Source organism: Nyctereutes procyonoides, unplaced genomic scaffold (assembly GCF_905146905.1).
Source record: "Nyctereutes procyonoides isolate TBG_1078 unplaced genomic scaffold, NYPRO_anot_genome, whole genome shotgun sequence".
Taxonomy (NCBI): Eukaryota; Metazoa; Chordata; class Mammalia; order Carnivora; family Canidae; genus Nyctereutes; species Nyctereutes procyonoides.
In genome coordinates, this window is record NW_026575129.1 from 3,286,849 (window position 1) to 3,302,159 (window position 15,311).

At 41.9% G+C, this 15,311-nt stretch overlaps 1 protein-coding gene across 5 annotated transcripts in view; it reads right to left on the reverse strand.

The window, feature by feature from the left end:
- Positions 1–15,311, reverse strand: part of LHFPL2 (LHFPL tetraspan subfamily member 2) — a 152,822-nt gene that overhangs the window by 79,006 nt on the left and 58,505 nt on the right. The window lies entirely within an intron of this gene.

The window sequence follows — 15,311 nt, forward strand, 5'->3', positions numbered from 1 at the left end:
GTTCACAAAATAAGAATCCCAAAATGACCATTCATGATTGCTTTGAAATATTAAATATAAATGGAACAAATTTCTAACACAAAATATAACAGTTACTATTTGGTGGAAACACATTATATATTAGCATAATGTGGCATCAGATTATAATCTTTCCAGATAGACAGCATGTCCATTGACAGTTGAAGAAACTAATGCTGAAAGAAGCAGAGAAACTTCCCTAGCATCACAGAGCCCCAGGGTTTCCAAATCTCAATCATGTCATCCTGCCACATGGCCCCTTGAAAACACCTTCTACTCTAGACGTGCTGATCTACTCATTACCTCTCCAGAGAGAAACCTGATGTTCCTTAACACAAAACTTCTGGAAAACAAATCAACTAGAAGATAAAATTAATTTGTGCTTTTTGTATGTTTAAAAGTAATTTCTTCATTTCAAAATGATCAGCCTAATCATGCTATTTAGAACTGTAATATAACATGGCATAGAAGTAAAAATGTAGGAATAAGGAGTTTAGAGTTCAAGAAATATTAAATATACAACTAAGAGTGAAGTGGCATTTTTAACTCCAGGTAAGAGAGATGAAACAAAATATCTGACAGCCTCAATTCTATTGATAAGCAGAAAAACAGAAAAAGTCTATGTGCTCATTTTCTAATCACAAACTCTCAAATACCCCATCATCAAATCTTGATAATAAAAGTCTGTAATATCAGGCCACAGATATCCATATTTATATCCAAATAAGTAGTTCAACAAAAGCAGCATCAGGGTTCATCTAAACTGGACCTGAGGCTCAAAGGCTCCTCTATCTAAAGACATCATTTTAGTTCAATAACAAACTTGAAGATACTGAACAACAGTCACTGGGTTTCACTTTATAAAAAATAAATACACAAAAGAATTCTGAATTCATAAGGATCTTTGTTATAATAGCTTAAGGGAGTTATGATTTTTTTAAAAAGGTTCTTTATAAGTTAATTACTAGTTAAATTCCAAGCATTTCCCACAATTTAATTTTACCCCTGTAGGGAAAGTCACAGGAAGTCATGATCAGTATTTTTATCTGAAAACTGCCTTTGTGAAGTAAACCAGTAGGATTATTATAAATGGGTCTGTTGTGGTGGAGCTCTTGATCAACATTTCATTACCTCTCAAAGCTGAATGGGTCACAAAAACACTGAATTAGCATAGTTCAGAATCAAAGATAACATTTGAAAGATCTTTTATCACATACCATGCAAAGTTCTGCTGGACAGTTAAGAAAGATCTCCAACCTCTAACAGTAATAGAGAAGGCAGGGTCATATCCTGATTCCCACCTAAAGCTTTCCAAACTCATGCTGCCAGTAAAAGGCACTTCCTAGAATAAACAGATTTGGTCTGAAGCTCTGAATAAAAAAAAGGCATTTGGGAGTAAATTCTCAGTATCATATTAACCTTTTCTGACAACAAAGTCCTACCTTGTGAAACCACCAAAATGATCAGAAAGATAAAACATGTCAATAGGTATTACAGTTATTTTTATTTATTAAAAATGTCATTTAAAAAATTCAGTAAACTAAAAATAAACTAAGTCATTGATGCCCTCAGAAGTTCACAAGAAAAAAATCACCGTTATTAGGCATTAACTGTCAGGCACTGTTCTATGTACTTGATGGGAATTAACTCTCTTCTCACAAAAATGCTCAAGTAGGTACTAACATTATCCCACTTTAGAGATGAAGAAGCAGGCACAGAGAAGTCTCTCAACGTTCCATGGCTTTTAAGAAGTGAAGATTCAAGTCCATATACATGATCACATTTAACCCGAAATCAACTATATTATAGAGGCAGAGCAAACAGATTTAGCCCTATTTTGAATTTGAGGGAAAATGAAATTCTGAAGAGTAGAGACAGACTTCCCCCCAAATCACACTGCCAGTTAGCAACATGGGCAAGAAGGGAACCCAGGGCATCCAACTCTACCCCTAGTGCTGGGTTTTTTTATTTGCTTTTTTTTTGTTTTAAGTTCTGTTAATCAACATGTGACTCGCTGAAGACAGTGTATCCTGCCTGTAACCTCCGAGAAGACGCTTCAGAGTCCTCCCAGGGGCCGGGGTGACCACAAGAAGACCTAGCAGAGCGCACACACGGGTATCCTCATGCTGCCATTTCACCAGTTCCCCTTCCTCTCTGTGCAATTATGTTTTTTACTTACTGGTTAACAAACATAGGGGAGCTTATAAAAATCAGAAATAGATGGCTTTATTATTTATTATTCTCTCATCTTCATTTCTACAGATCAGTAGTCTCCTTGGCCATTAAGTGAGTTATAACCTAATAAACGCAGGCATTTATTCAGCAAGTACCCTAAATGAAATTAAAACCACTGTGATCTTTGCACATTAAGGAGTTAAAAAGTTCAAACTTCCCATTCATCTCCATTCCGGTCGCATGCCCTCGGTTCCACTTCCGGAGATGGGAGATCGGAGGAGAAACAATAGCTGCCTTGAGTCTTGAGTGCCTGAGCACAGCACCCACGTGATAGGCACCAGCTCTTATTTATTGAATTGAATTGCCAAAAACAGGAAGCTGAGTTGTAAGACCCCTTTCTCAGTTATAAATTTCTATGACTTGAAATGTGCCGACTTGAATTGTTTCATGTTAACTCTGTAAAACTAGAACCAAGAAGTGTAACTTATTTTGGAAGTTGTAAGGCTAAATTTCAGCTCAACTGAAAAAAGAATATCACACTAAACAGAGTGGCCACTCAGAGGTCCAGTGTGCCTCTGGGGTGGGGGTGGGGGTGTAAGACACAGCAGCTCGTGGTCACAGAAGCCAAAGAAGGTAAACTCTCAATTATTGTCCTATAACAGAGAAAATTCATTCCACGAGCCCTGCAATACCCATCCTTGGTGAGAATGCGAGTTCCGTGGCAGGGAACTGTAGAAGTTAAATGACACTTCACACCTCATTTTCTCATCTGACCCACACAATGCATAGAAGGCAGTTGGAGTGGTGGTGTGGGGCAGATATCATTTGGTATTCCTACTTTACAGACTAGGAATATGAACCACCTAAGCTGAATCACACAATTAGTAAAGGCTAGATCTTTGCAACAGCCAAGACATGTGCTTTTCGACCATCACACTTATTCATCAAGAAGGAGGGCAAGGATGGGTCGCAAAGACTTGAAGCATGAAAATAAAACCGAAGGAAAATGAGCGGAAAGCAAAATAGGAAGAGCCCTAATTCTCTTATAAACCACTCTACCTCCACCTAAGAAGTATTCTGTGTTTTTAGTAGATAACTTTCTGGGTTTTGTTTACTTGGGTCAACTACAGGAGTAATTGTCCAAATCCTACTTCACTAAGCTCTACTGATATCCCATATGCTTGTATAGGCTTCATATTTTAAGGGCAGTTTGTGGCAGCATAACAGACACAAAGAACAGTGTCCCGTTTCTGCATCCAAGGCATAAACTGTTGTTCAAGAGATTAGGCCGATTTTTTTTTTTAAGTCAATGAAATACATAGGCTCTATTCTGACAACAGGTCCAAGAGAGTCACACACTTGGGTCTGACAACAGGAGTTGAACAGAAATGGTCAGCCACTAAAAACTGCTGAACCTTCAAGATTTCTAAGGAAAGACATGAGAGTGTCAAATTTCACAAACCTGTCTACAAGCAGAGGGAGTGGCAGGTTGCCAAAGGCTGGGCTGTGTTAGCTCATGTGAACTGCTAGGAACCTGAGTCTCTACACTGCCCGCCCTGCCACTCAGCCACACAGTGAATGACTCAGGTTCAAGTTTCTAGAGACCTCGCAGTCTATAAGCCAAATGTTGTTAACCACAAAAACTTCCTTTAGCTCTTAAGGAAGGAGAAACTACTTGATTCAAAAATCATATCAACATGAAGCTGTGAAAGGGTAAGTTTTCAAATATCTGAGACCAGCAGAATAACCTGCCAAGGTGCCAGCAACAAGTCAGATTCAATTATAGTGCCTTGTGACATACCAGGTTTGTGCGCCACGTTCATTCACATAATGGTTAGCCTTTCCCCAACATTTAGTTACAAACCCACTGGATCAGAAGCTCCTTGAGACTAATACTTCTAGCTTATGCCTTTACATATCTCCCACACATAGCACAGTCCATGGCACAGGGTAAACATTTCATAAATGTTTATTTAATAAATAAATGGATGAGTTCCTACATAGTCAGAAAAGGAAGGATAGGGAGAAGAGAGAAATATGGGGTTGATAGGATGGAGAAAATCATCATGCAAAGAATGACAGCTGGAATTCCACAAGGAGAAAGTAAAAAAGGCAAAGGATGAGTCGGCAGGCATGGGAGAAGCATGGGAGTAGTGGTTACCCAGTCTATGCTGCGGGAGTCCTTAAGTGGGTGTGTTTCAAAATACCAGGGTCTGGACCAACCTCCCGATATCCTTGGAACACAAGTGGTGGAAGAGGGTGACAGGGCCAAGTGTATATAATTAAAGAGCTCTTTTGGAAATTCTGCAAAATGCTCCTCTGGATGACAACTACTCTTAATATTCTTGGCCTCTTTTTTTTTAACCTTGAATACAGCTATGTGATCATTTTGCAACACAGACACAGTTGTGAATACTGTTGAACACTAGTATTCAGCAAACCTCACCAAATACCCCAAGCATCTGTTCAAGAATAAGTCAATTAAGATGAACAGACACAGGTCGTTATGGGCAGACAGGTGAGCGCAGCCTGCTCAGAGAGTGTGCTGAGGCTAACGGACAGCCATGCAGGTAGCTTGGACTGTAAGTGCTGACAAGCCCTTTCTCTGTTTGACATTTCTCAGCAGTCTGCATTCCAAATCTGGGCATAAACTTAGTAAAGACCAATGTTTCTGAAAAACAAATGCTAACATTAAACTAGAAATAAATGAAGACTACATATTAAAAACCTTTCCAAAGAGTGTAATATGGATACACTCAGGTGAGAGCATAGAGCAAGTGGAGATGCTGCTCCCAGGCTGCCCATTAGCATCCCTTAAAGTCCAGGAATGAGCCCATCTGACCTGTGGGAAGACCCGAAAACCCTTGTATGGTGTCACCTTCACACAGGTAAAGCCCACTGAGGGGGCATGGCTGCTGCAACATCAAGACAGTCTAACTCACCATTCTGGAAATGGATTTGCAATGTCCTAAAAATGAAGGAAAGAATTCCAAGTCTCTGCATCCAAGCAAGGCTGATTCTAGTGGTGAAAGACAGTTGGCTTTTGGAGGCCTGGCTCCCCTATCTAAAATATTTACCCTTTTCATTACTTTGTGTATGCTAAAAGTATCTATCTGTCCATTATTTTATCCTCCCCTAGTTAAAAATGGTCTGTTGGGCACCTATTCCCCGCCAGGCACCAGGAAGACCAAAACCAACAAGGCATTATTTGCTGCTCCCATGGGAAGACGATACTCTCCTGTAGCACTGGGCAGTTCTCAGCCCTGGTGCCTCCTGGGACTTCCATTGCACGAAGGCTCTAGTGGCCATCACATACATCGCAACACACACCAGTCACTGCTGTCCCTTCCAGGTGTACTCACATCTTCAGCTTTGGTCTACATCACCAATCTTTGAGCTTTTCTAAAACCTTGACATTAGTGAGCAAGTAACAGGATTTTGGTGAAGCAGAACCAGAAAAGAGGAGCTTCAGTTACCTCTTGGAGAGCTCAGAAGGCCTGTGCCATTTCAGGAGGAGTGAGGATGTCTTCTGAATACATTTTTGAGGAACAAAATCACTTCAACATAAATTGAATGAGGACAGTATGACTATGCTTTTACAGCGTGCCAGGGAAAACTTTCAAGAATTTGTAAAAAAAAAAAAAATCTGTCAATTGGAAAAAAAAAATCATAACGTGGGGCACCTGGGTGGCTCAGTCAGTTAAGTGTCCAACTCTTGGTTTCAGCTCAGGTCATGATCTCAGGGTTGTGAGATCCAGCCCTGTGTCAGGCTCTGTGCTCAGTGCAGAGTCTGCCTAAGACTCTCTCTCTCTGCCCACCCCCGCTCAAATAAATCAATCTTAAAAAAAAAAAAAAGTAAGTTGTTTGTCCACTAGAATATAAGCTCCATTAGAGCAAAATATTTAATGTTTTAGTCTGTGCTGTATAGATCCCTAATACCTGAAGTAGTGCTTCAGACACAATGAGTTCTTAATGAATATTAGTTGGTGAATACATGGGTGGGCAGATGATAATGTCTTTTTTTTAAGATTTTTTTTTTTTACTTATTCATGAGAGAGAGAGAGGCAGAGACATAGGAAGAGGGAGAAAGAAGCAGGCTCCATGCAGGGAGCCTGATGCAGGACTCAATCTCAGGACCCCAGGATCACACCCTGAGCCACAGGCAGAGGCTCAATCACTGAGCCACCCAGGAGTCCCAATAATGTCTTGACCAAAACCAGAAACCAAGGGAAAAAGGGAGATCAGGTGAGGGCATGGGGGGAATTTTGTACATGGAGGCTTTTAAGCTTGAAGAACCTGGTTGGGCAACCACATAGCAAGGATTCCAGTAGGCATGGTGGGCAACTGAGGAAAGGTTAGTGAGGGTCATAGTTTGGGAAATTAGCACCATATGGGAGGTGTTTGAAGCCATAGGTAAGGGTGAGATGACTCCCAGAAAAGCAGTCAAGGAGTAAGGTAGGAGCTGGCTACCACACAGTAAAATAAGTAAATAAAAGATGTAATATCCACCTTACAGGGATGTACATACTAACGGAATGAGCGCATGTGAAATACCTGACCTCTCTAGCTCTCTGAGGCTCAGCCATATTACACAGCAGGTGCTCAATAAATACTTAGCGAAGTTGCGGACGCCTCTCAAGTACCATCTTATTTCATAACATTTGGGCATGGGGGCCAGAATTGTATGTTTATACAAGGCTGTGTTTTCTTTTTGGAGGACTTTGACTTACTCCAGTCCCATCAAAGACTTAAGAGATTCTCCAGCATTACCTACAGCATGAAATAATGCTATCTTCCCTTTCATTACCTAGCAGGGGAAAGAAAACAGGCAGGAACACAGTAACCAGAAATGGGGTATAAAAGGCAAAATCTCATTCCCGTGAGGTCCATGGACGTGAATGTCTACTGTGGTAGGAGCATGGTAGTTACAGATTTTAAAGCTAAATCCACAGGGAGAAAAACTTGTTGCCACAGACTAAAAAAGTAGCAACAAATGTGGCATTTGAGCTAAACTCAAAGGATGAGTTAAATGTAAAGGTCCAATTTCAAGAAAGAAAGAAAAAAAAAATCACTGGGTGGCTTAGGTGGTTTGCTTTTAAGTTGGTGACTAACTATAGCTTAACTAAAAATAAGCACCCAAAGTCAACGAGGGGAAAACAAACGTCACTATGAGTGTCCCACTTAGAAGGGTTAGTCAAGGAGGGAGAAGTCCAACACCAATCAACCACTGAAGCAACTGGGCTAAGGGGCCTGTTGTAAGTGCTGCTGGGTCTCTGGGTAGAGGGACCCTGTGGTTTCCCCGGCCAGGGCGGAGGAGGGAGTGAGCAGGGTTCTTACCCGGCTACCACGAAAGTGTCTCTGTTTTTATCTTTTTCTTTTTTTCCTATATTAGAATGCCACTGAAAATTTTGTTTGAAGAAAGTGCTCGTTGTTAAAAACAAACATTTTGAAAGCCACTGACCCAGCAAAAAATTAATTCTGGGGATAAAAATCAACAGAAGTTTTACAATTATAATTTTTAGACCCCTTTCTGACAACTGGCTCAAGAGTATCTTAATGGTGATCACTGTGGGGGTTGGCGGATTATTTATTTAACAGTGATGAAGAGGTGCAAAGGTTTCATGGTTCTGCAGCATTTGAATTCTGTATAATAAAAGGGAATACTTTTCTCAGCAAAAAAGTGTATGAGATACTTTACGTCAGCCTACTTGTCTTTCCTATTTTTTTTTCAAAGGAAACAAATTAGAACTAAATTTAATTGCTTCCCTGTGCAAAGATGAAATCTTACTGAGGCTTCACACATTTCACACATGGTTGTGTTTATACTACGAAGCAAGAGAAAATGCTCCATGTTTAATTAATAGTAAAAACCTATTGAACCTATAGAGCCATTCATTCTCTAGGGGAATTGTGTACATGGGAATAATTTTTTTTCCAAACAACTTCCATAAGATTCCTGCCTATTCTTTACAGATGCAAATCAAGTGTTTCAAACTTTAATTACAAAATGGTGTTTAAATGAAGAAATGAGAACAAGAGAGAATGAACAATGACCTTAGGGAATGAGAAGCAATCTCTCTTCTAAGTTCCCTCCTCCCAATTCTGGAAAAGGAGGACGATATGTTCATGCTGAAAACTATGGAGCACTATTTCATCGATCTCTATTCTAACTTAGTGTAGAAAGTTTTGTCTTCAGACAGGAGAGATGCACCCGGCAGGCACTGAGACCTTGGCTCAGAGGGACTATTTCAGATTCTCCTTTTAGCTGTTAAATACGCAAGCAGGGTGCCCTCCATCCATGAAGATGAACGCCAAGCCCTCCAAGCCCTCCACCAGCAGGACAAAGGCCCTACGAGATCCCAGGAGGAAGAGCCGAGTCTGGACACCCGTCTACACTCTAACCCTCCCTGGGACCTGTGGCATCCATGTGAGAGGCAGCCGGGTAGGGTGAAAAGTACAGTCCGGCCACACAGTCCCACCCAGCGGACTGGTCCACAGAGCAAGGAACCCTGACCTTGGCCTCGCCAGCTCCTTCTCTGAGGAAACGTGTTCACTGGCTGCAGATTCTGAACTATGCCTCAGATGCATTCCCAAACTCACGCACACACGTACACAGACACCACAATTGACAGGATATGACTTTCTCTAGTGAGGAAAATCTGGCTTATTTATGAAGAGCTAACCACTTGCCAACAAAGTCGACTGCAATCGATGGTAAACAGGGCCCCGTGACTTGTTTAACTCCCTTCTCCACAAGACTCTTCTGCGTTGGAGGATTCCAGACACCTCGTTGAGATCCCTGGAAAACAGTGTCCTGAGACGGCTGTGCTGATGCCTCAGCTCTGGCCCCCAAGCTCTCATGTGCATCGGCTCAAGACCACCCGGCCTGGCACAGGACGCGGCTTCCTCGAGCCGGGCCTTCCGCCCTCACCGTGCCCTGGCTCGGGCACCACAACCCGCCCAGCGGGAGCTCAGACTGCGGGGGGCAGCACGGGGTGGGGGGGTGCTCCAGGCCCCACCGCCAGCTCCCCGGAGCGCTCCAGAAACTTGAAGTGAAGGGGGAGCATTTGCTGGCGGCCTGGAGATGGTGTTCAAGGCAGGGCATTACAAACCAGGGTCCTGGGCCGCCCTGGCCCTGGGGCCCAGCTGTGCCCTGAAACCACGGGTGGGCACCTCCCCAGGAGGCTACGGTTTAGCTGTTCCATATAGTGGGGTTAAAAATAAGATTTTATTTGAAAGAAAGGATCTCACTGTAAATAAACAAACATCTTGAAAACCACCACATGGCAGAACTAACTTCAAATAAAAGGAAAGTTAAAAGAGAGAAACTACTCAAAACACGGGGTCTTACTTTAATGAATGTGTCCTTTCTTAAAAGGAACGAGGAAAGAAAACAGTACTAAAACCAAATGTTACAGCTTGGAGTTCTCTCCTTTATTTTTGCCTGCCTGGGAAAACAAAACAAACAAAAAAAGACAAAGAGAAGAAAAACAAAGGGAAGATCATATATTTTAGTTTCTAGGTCCTTGGGAAAGTCTTAAATCCTATTGCACCGACTGCACAATTTCAAGAAACAGAGTCACAGAGGGCATTAATCTCCTAATTTAGGGGAGGATACTTGGAGTCACAGAGGCCCGGGGTCACCCTGCCCAGAGCTGTGATTAGAATATGCAGCAATGTTTCCCAGATTCCATCTTCCTCCCCATTTATACCTTCCCCATTTCCCTCCTTGCTGCATAGCTCCCCTATAAAACAAGATTTTTCTTTACCTCTATTTTTAGGTTACTTTAACCTATAAGACAATACCTGTAAAATAGATTCAAGGCATATTAAAACATTTTTTTAAAGTTTAAAAAAAAGTCTCCTAATTTAAATTCCTAAGATAAATCTTTGGTTAAAAAAAAAAAAAGAATGGAAGAAAAAAATTTTTTTTCATAAATTGCCTGTAGGAAAACAAAGCAAGGCTCCCAATTTCGCATTTTGCCTTCCTGTCCGTTGAGCACCCTTAAAAGCTTTCAATTTCTCCATTCCTAAAAGAGCCAGTCCTTCCTATAGGTGTTCCTAAGCCCGTGAAGTGTGTCTCTTTAAGGTCAGTAGGCAGGAGGGAAATTGGTTTGTCACTCTGTGGTAGGCTGGGGCTGGATACAATTTGCAGAAGGAGGGGAAAGCCCTGGGGACACTGGAATCCAACAAGTCACCAAGAACTATGTTCACTGTGGTTTGGCATTCCACGAAGAATCCTTTCTTTGACTTTTTAATTTTTGTCATTCTAGACTCATACTGGATCCAGATGATTTAAAAAATCTTGCTTCAGATGATCTTAACTTTCTACAGTTAATGGCTTCCAATGACATTGAACCAAACAACCTTCTTTGCATTTTATAGGCCATCTAAAGCCAGCAAAATAATCATGTAGTCATGCAATAGTCCTTTACAGGAAGTGTCCTCACCCTGAGTACGGTTCTCTGGGGAGTTTGTTAATATGTTCAGTCAAGTCAGCTCTGCTTAAGCCAAGTATCCTCTCTCAGTGCCATCCTCTGAAAAGATCGAATGTCAGTTTCTAAACCAACAATCCCTCTTACTTCCTCCCTCCCACTCATTCCTAAATTTCCACAAGCAACATTAGCATACAGTGCAAATGGGAGACACAACCATTTCTAGGCACAGGGAGCTTAACACATTTTTAAGGAAGCTAAAAGAGAATGTAGCAAAGTACCGACTTTCCTTATGCTCTGCAGATATAGGAATATTAACTCAAGTTGTTTTATAAACTTGGAACGCTGTTGGAAGCCATCTTGGTTAGACTCCAAGCAGACCTATTAAGTGACCTAATTTTTATGTTCTACTTTTGAAGAGCTCCAGGACAGAAATTCTACAATCTCCATTGGTAGCTTGATTTGTGGTTTAATTTCCTTCAGAATCAAAGGGGGCTGTTTCTCTCAACTTTTTAAAAAAAAGTTAAACAAGAGCTTAGATCTTGTTAAAGATGTCATTTGAACCTGAAACGGGTAAATGGAAGAACAGAAAAGTGAACCACCAAGAACTAGGCTGTAATAGGCTAAGTAAAGCCCAGGCTGAAACGTCATCAGCTTTCTGAAGATGGCCACACTTCCCTGTCATGCCCAGGAGAGTCTGCGTGCATCATGGTCATCTGCCTTCACAACTCAGGTTCATGAGTTTAAGAAATAACTCTGCAGTACAGAGTCGTTGAATCATGTATTGTACACATGAAACTAATATAACACTGTATGTTAACTAACTGAAATTAAAATAAAAACTTAGAAAGAAAAGAAAAGAAGAGAAAGAAAAGAAAAGAAAAGAAAAGAAAAGAAAAGAAAAGAAAAGAAAAGAAAGATGGACTCTACAGCGCCTGGATGGAAAGCAGCTCATGTGCAACAAAGAAGTATTTCCTAGTCACTGGGGAAAATCTTTCCCAGGCTTTCTACACTTTCCAAATGAGAAGAAATTGTGTTTTTTGGTTTCCTTTTCCTTTTGTGTTTTTCTAGGAGCCCCTAAGCAATATTATACTCAGGTTTTCTACATTTTTTTTTTAAGGTGAACTTTCCACTGAACTACACTCCATGAAACAAGTCTTCTGGAAATTTTACCCTTGGCCTCCTGGAATTTTTCAATGAAATTCGAAAGAGATGTTTACCTGACCCCAAATGTTACCCAAGTGAAGACTGTTTTTAATTCCTTGAACTCTTCTCTTTCTCTTTTCTTGTCATGCCCTCTGGGAAAGAAAGACACATACGGATGTTGCCTTGACCTCAAATGGCAAACACCAAGATAATAGAGGTCTAATGATTTCTCAAGAACTTGGACAACATCACAGAGATGAACTATGCCTCCTTCTCTGGCATGGTCCTTTACACATCACTTTCTTGGATCAGTGTAAAGATAGAAATGCCAGTGCACTGTCTCCAGGACAAAAACAAGATGCCAATCCCTGGAAGAATGAAAGGAGTATTATGGATTTCTCAAAAGCACTAAGAGAGCAGAAAAAGAAACTATGACCTAAGTGGTAGGAAGAAGGAGGAGTTAGAACCATTTTCTACCAATTAGAGAGTCCAAATGAGGCAGAGTGCAGGACCCTCTGGCAGGCAGCATCTCAGGAATATAGGAATCAGGCATCTACCATCAGGGTTTAGTTGATAATTTCCTTTTCTTGCAAGAAGAAAGGTTTATGGCATGGAGGCTTGGCAATTCCATTTCAAATGGTCACATTTACCCCTTTTTAGGAATGGCTTGGGCTGCCACACAGACAAACACAATCACGTTGAATGCATTTCAGGGCCTTCTTTCTCCTCTTTTCCAGGTACTTTCCTCCACCAAGAAATCAAAGGGTGAGATCAATGGCTTCACCTTACTGCCAATTTTCTCCAAGAAATATCTTCCAGGAATCACTTAGGTACAAGGCTTCTGACACCATGCTACTTGACTCTATCTCAAACTCTTGGTTCCCAGTAGCATAAGTGCTCCTGACTACCTGTTCTGTAATACAGCAAACTACCACATGATCATCAACCATGCACATGAGCAATGGGGGCTCAGAGCCTCCAAGTTCAGCTCTCTGCTGCCTAGAAGCTATAATCCAGTAGCAGGAAAAGTGTGGATTCACACAAAGCTTTGTTTCCAGCAGATCCTTCTGAGAAGGTGTATTTGGTATAATCGTGAAGGTGAACTCAGACCCAATACAAAAGTGTGGTTTCTTTCCTCTACCTTTTTGAACTTGACTCTGCAAAAGAGATGAAAACTGCCCTCAAACAAAGGAAAAAGGCCTTCACATGGCCTATGAAGTACCCAGAGTTCAGTGATTTGGTATTTGTTACAGTCTGGCCATTTCCCCCACACAGAGAGTCAAACCAGTGAAATCAACTGGAGCCATGGTCAGAATCTTCTCAGATTTCAGGACCAAGCAAATATAAAGATGAATCTACACAAATGCCCACTGTAAGTAACTAGTTCACACTTGACTATCTGGACTGATTTGTAGAAGTCTTGAAAAACTGCTCTTTGGTATCTCATTTAATAAAAAATTCATCTATATTTCATTTACAGTCCACCTTGGTATATCTAATCAAGGACTTTAACGGGGATCTCTAGGTGAAGGAAAAAAACATGCAAATCACTGAGTTTCCTCATCTATGAGAGTCAGAAACAAGATGTTTGAAGATGGTGATGGCTGAGGAATTCATATGATTAGCAGTAACAGGGAACAAGTAAGTAGGCAAATAAAGATTTCAACCTTTTTGTTTATTTCATCCAGCTCAACTCAGCCTGGCTACTGCTTTCTCCCCAGGCCACTTTGCATAAACAGGAGCCCTAGAATTAGAAACAAGGGAATTTATTTTGTTCCCATTCCATTCAAAGTTTCATTGACTAAGTTTAATATCAATGGCTTGTTTTGTTTTTTTAAAGGACTGATAGTTCTAAAAATGGTTTTTCTTCTGGATGCCAAATGAAAGATCTTTAGTCTTAGTTCATGTGGAAACCATCTGGCCTAAATGATGATTCAAACCTCTTGGCAAACAGCTGATTATAAGGATCTTGGACATGAACATGGTATTCTAAGCCATCTTGGAGGGAAGGAGCTAAATGGTCTAGGATTCTTATAAAATTTAGATTAAAATTGATAAAGTCAGAACAGAAGCATCCTATAGTCTTTGGGGTTCCCCTAAGTACATGAGTAAGACAAGACAACAGGATGAAAAACTTACCAAGAAACATCAGGAGAAGAACAAGAACATCTGCTGGAAAGTACTTTTCATTAACACTGAAAATGAGGGATGCGGTGTGATCCCAGCTGTTGGGTCCTTGTGTGGGCCTGTTTCTACCTATCTCTAGGAAATGAGAGGAGATGATACTTGCCAACTCCCAGTTAAGTGACGTACAGGTACATGAAGTCCCTCTTTGGCTCTGCCTGGGATATAAATACTCCATATGTCTTTAAAGGATGAATTAAAAGATTAGCTCCAAGGGCTCCTCAGTGGCTCAGTGGGTTGGGCGTCTGCCTTCAGCTGAGGTCATGATCCCAGAGTCCCAGTATTGAGGGCTGCATCGGGCTCCCCACTCAGCGGGCAGTCTGCTTCTCCCTCTGCCCCTTACCCCACTCGTGCGCGCGCTCTCTCTCTCTCACTTACTGTCTCTCAAATAAATTAAAAAAAAAAAAGATTAGCTCTGGACAGAGGCTATGAGTGCCATTGGCCTTAGGAAGGCACAGGTGTCAGCATGTACCACAGGCCAGGCTGTCTCTGCTGCTTGATGTGGCGGAAGAATCTGGGAAGTTCAAGCTGGGGTATGTGGAATAATAGGAAACACATGACGACAAAAGTTCACTAGCTGTTCTCCATGGAAGCCAGCCCCCAGGAAGCTATTATGGGTGTGGAACACAGGAGGGTCAGAGTGGATGTTCAGCCCGGAAACAGCTCAGCCACACGTGGGTCCAGGCAAAGAGAACCGTCTGCAATCAAAACCTCAGGAGCACTACGAACCTTAGCAACAAAACTGGTCTTCCTCCTCTTCGTTACTGTGCATTGCCCGAGGCCTTGCTAGGTGCCACAGTGCTAATAAGCACTTGATAGCATTTATGTCCATGGAACGCTCACCACAAGTATATGAGACAGATGGGGACAGTGGGAGTTGGGGTACCTTGCTCCAGGTCCTATGGCCAACAAGTAACACAGACCTCTCTCACATGACCTGCCAGTGGTCTAAAAGGCCGTGCAACACCAGAGCTAAAAGGGGACGAAAATCAGGCCAATGCTTGTCCCTCTCTGAAGGACTGGAGACCAACTCTGGAGTTCAAATCCAGTTGGGTTTATGTACCAGCTTTGCCATTTTGCGGTTGGGGGATGTAATGATCCCATGGGAGCCAACACCTGCCCACTTTATTCTCCTTTTCCTGGGGCAAGTTACTGAGCCCTCTTGGAGCTTCTGTCCTCCTGTCTACCATGAGGTCGTCATCTTCTCTCCTCTCCAGGCAGCTGTGAGACAATTTGACGATGAGGAGGCAGTACACAGAGACTGACCATTCTTACTCCATTTGATTTCCAAGCTGTCTCCCTGGCACATGGCACTCTACCACTTGGTTTCCCAGAAGTGTGGTGGGGACTGCA